Below are 4,899 nucleotides of genomic sequence, written 5' to 3' on the forward strand. Positions count from 1 at the left end.
GTATCCATGATGTGGACACGAGACTAGCAGATTGTTGAATCGCTCCCAACTACAATGATATTCTTCAGTCGCCTTTCCTTTAAAATTGCTGATAGCTTGCTTGCTGCATGGCATTAGTCTTATGGGGAGGGTAGAACTTGTTCATAAACTTCATTCTCAACTTCTCCCAGTTGTCTATTGAATTGATCGGTTGTGCAGTTAACCATTCTGAGGCTTTACCTTCGAGTGAGAGCGGAAAAAGAATCAACTTGATACTCTCATCTTTGATATTTTGGTTCTTGAAAGTTCTGAGGATTGATAGAAATTTGTTCATGTGAACATATGGCTGAACATTGTCTGAACCATTGAACTTTGGAAGCATAGAGATTACTAATGCTCTACAATGAACTTGGTTAGATTCTGTCTCTAGAAAAACAATACTGCTGGGTGGGTCTCCAATGATTGGCAAATAGAAATCGCTCAGCTTCTTCCTCTGCTGTGCTTGCATGGGTGGGATAGCTTTAAGATTATTGGTGTCCATAACACCTCCATCATTGAATGCAGCCATTGTATCAATCTCGTCTAGTATTCTTGTGAGTCGGTTATTAAACCTTGTCCAATATTGTGTTCTTACCGGACGATGATATGGACGACGGGGCATACACTAGAAAATGCTATGCGAAAATGACGAAAAACTATCCTACAATGCTTGAATAATATGCAACTATTCTAAATTATACTAAAATGTAAAACTACTTTCCTTTAACTGGGTTGGGCTTTGCAGCTAGTATCTCGTCCGTTGTCTAAAGTTGTCTCTTCTAGGGTTATGGTGAATCACTTGGATTGTTTAAGTACCACGGCCCACAGACGATAGTCCGTTTGTCAAGATTCAGGCAAGAAACACTAAAGTTTGATGTTTCACTATGTTGGCTTACAACTTCAATTGTTGAAAAGGTCCTAAATGCAATTATACTAGAAAGCAATAAAACTAAACTATGATGCAACTATACTAAGAATGAAATAAAAAGAATGAAGATTCGACTAACCTGGATGGTAGATCTTGTCTTCGAGATGTCCTCCAAGCTTCTCTCTTTCTCAAAAGGATGGATGATGCGGCTAAAATTATCTCAATATCCAAAGTTCTAATCTTGAAAGAAAACGTTAAACATAAACAACTTAAAACGGCAGCGGCGCCATTTGACACGCGCTCCTTTTTGTGTTTATTGGTGATATGGTATATGGATGATGTAGATAGATGATGTAGATGGATTATCACACCCCGAATTTCGACAGAATTCGGAAAAATATTATTTGTCCCCGACTCTTCGATCTCCGAAGTGTGACGCACTCTCAACTTCCAAAAACCCATAAACAGTTTTAAATATGCGGATAATTAAAACCAATAAAAATTTTAACTTAAATAACAGTCATCTTCATTACAAAAATTTACAAATAAGATTAGGTTACAAATCTCTTTTCAATAACTCTTTAATTAAAATTACAAATGAAAATACGTAAAACATCGTCAAGACTGAAAATCTATATCACCTCAAGGGAAAACAAAACACAACCTGAGATGCAATGCTAACATAAAACACAAGCAGCAACCAATCTTCTTCATCACTAAACCTGTCAAGACTTATCAACTATGTTCATTTAATGAACACACCCGATAAGCAAACATGCAAATCGGGTCAACATTATAAACAATGCTGGTGTGAGTGGCCCTAAAATACAACATATAATATACATATATATACAAAATCCATACGGCAGTTAGTTCCTCCACCGAGGCGCCTTAACTTTCAACGACTAATATAACATACTTAAGTACAATAATCTAGGCAGGTAGTTCCTCCACTGAGGCGCCTTAACTTCTAACAACTAATACAACATACCATACACATAATAAAAAGGCATTTAGTTCCTCCATGAGGCGCCTTAGGTTCTAACTAAAATACTAACCAGCCAAATCATATACAATCATCTATCTAAAGATATATCATTTACCAACATATTACCATAATTATATTAATTTAGACTTTCTTTGTGTGTCCCTAAAATCACGTCGTATCTATGTCTTACCTAGTTTCCCTGGCTACCACAATCGCTACCCAACGCCGAACATGTACATCCACATGCCTCCCCTTACATAATGAACCACTCCGTGCGTAACCACCCTGAGCGGGATGCCGCACACCAGGTAAATCCTCACACGGAAGCAATTATGTAAGTAATGCCACTATTCGGCATAAAATATCGCGCATCATCGTTCTATTTTGCGAACGGAATAATCAAGCCACTATTCGGCTACGCCAGGAGGGCCATTCACTTTTATGAACGCCCGGAAGGTCACCAAGGCCATTCAGATTAACTGAAATGCCAGAAGGGCCAATCACATGAGTTGTGGTAGTCAGGTTTTAGGATTTTCGTTACGTAATTTATTCAGGTGTCATATATTAATGACTCATAATCATATTCCACTATATCACGTGCAGGTCAATTACCTTATTGCACTAAGCCACAATATATTGAAACATCTCAATTATATCTCATAACCAAACTTCATTCTTTCACGTGCCAATATATTATTGCACTACACCACACTCCCGTGGGCAAACATTCACCAATACCATACTACCTCATAGTAGCATCTCACATATAAAATAATGGAGCGTTTATACATCTCTCAAAGATATTGCATTAATATAACTATCCCAGCATATTATATCATGTCACAATGCTTCAACGTATCGCATACATCTTTATTATAACGTATTAGGAATGTAATGTCTCCTAACATCTCAATATCGTCACGTGTCAAAAATACACAACATCAATGTCAAATCTTTCTTAGATAATGACAACCAAATATATACTAGCTTCCACAGCATTTTATTACTATATGTGTCCATATAATATACACATAAAAGCGTAGCACAAATAAACAAATCCACGTCCACAATCAAAGCCCAATATATATATGCTTTACACACTACTCACGTCAAATCTAAATTAGATAATGACCAACCAAGTTATATAATCTCGACAATATTTTATATAATCAAATATGTGAAAAACTAGAAAAGTCAACCTTCCACAGTCAAAGTCAACGGTCAAAGTCAACAGGTCAAAGGTCAACACATCATGGTCAAGGTCAAACTCAACATGTCATGGTCAAAGTCCAAGTCAACATATCATGGTCAAAGTCAACATGTCCTGGTCAAAGTCAAACTGTCATCGTCAAAGTCAAACTGTTGTTTCCGTGTTTGACAGGTCCAGGGTCATAGCCATGGTTCATGGCTAAGGTCAATGTCGCATGGCTCATGGGCTCATGACCAAGATAATGGTTCGGACCCAACTAGCCGAGCCCAAACCTTAGAACCCGAAAGTCTAAACATTGGAAAACCCAAATAGATCTATTTTAAGTCCTATGGATTGGCCCCAAGCAATATTAGAAACGGGCCCAAAAACGCAACTGAGTTCGGCCCGAAAACCTTAAACTAAACAGGTCCACAAAATAAAAGAAAACCGGCCCACAAAACAAATGAAATGGGCCCATAGACTAATATTAGAACTGGTCCAACAACTTAATTAAAATCGGGCCCAAACAAAACTAAAAGATTTCGGCCCAAGCTAACAATAAAACCAAAACTCAAAAACTGAAACCGGCCCAAACCAAATAGATTCAGGCCCAAGCCCAACTAAGATGAACAGTGTCATCTTCTCTAGCTACCAACAGCCACCACCACCCCCAAATCGACCACCACAAATTCCAAATCATCACCCAAAAATAACCCCGCGGTTTTACTCCCCATAACAACCCATACAACTTTAATGAAACCGAAAATCACAAATCTTAGTAAATCAAAACTCTTCTCAACCTAGATCTACAATTTCGGCCACCATTAATGGCTTCTCCGAGCTCCACTCGACAGCCCTCATCACTCCACCAATACCCCAACCATCAATCCTAAAACACCAACACAATCCATCCAAACAGTTCGAATTATTACTGAGGAAGGATGTGGGGCGTGCCGCCATTAACAGAGCTTCGACAGCTCTTATTCAACCGCCCTCACCCACTCAAACACCACTAACCAACCTCACCACATCACCACATAACCCCACAACCAATCCAACCAACAAAACAGCCCAACCACCGGTTCGGCACCGCCGTTAACGAGTTTTACAGAGCTTCAAGACCCAAGAAACCGACCGGTCGGCGCCCATCCATCCCAACAGTCAATCACCGATTTCAAACAACCCATAGCAATCCCTTAGCCCCCCTACAGTATCCCAGTAACACGCATACGGACAGGGGCTGCCATTGATGCTCTGTCGAAGTTTCGACAGTTTACCCAACTCACAAAGTTTGGACAGTTTAATACAAATCCGAATTTAACAAAGTTTACTAATACAAATGACACGAAGTCCCATACAACAGTATAATGAACAGTATCAATACACAGAAAACCATAAGTTTGGTGAAATAGCAAAATAGCTACTCACCTGACGTAACAGCTCGACGAATCCCTCGTCGTCCGAACCGTCGCGCTCCAACGCTCTAGAAATCCAGCTTCTATCTCTGCCTCCCTTTTCATTATTTTATTATTCTCTGAACCCTATTTTCTAGAAAAATGTGTTTATATACTTGGGTCCGAAACCCAAGCCCAACACAGACTCGGGCCCAAAACCAGGCCCACGTATCCCGAATCCAATCCGACGAATTTTGAAAATAAATAATTAAATTAATTAATAAATAAATAGAAAAATACGTATTTAAAAATACGGGCGTTACATGGATGATGGATAATGGTCGTTGAACAATTAGAAGTGTATCAAAACCTAATTATCCCTCAATAAGTAAAGGATGAGTAGGGTATCGTTCCACTTTTAAGTGTATGTTTATATGAAAGA

Source organism: Coptis chinensis, chromosome 8, assembly GCF_015680905.1.
Source record: "Coptis chinensis isolate HL-2020 chromosome 8, ASM1568090v1, whole genome shotgun sequence".
NCBI lineage: Eukaryota > Viridiplantae > Streptophyta > Magnoliopsida > Ranunculales > Ranunculaceae > Coptis > Coptis chinensis.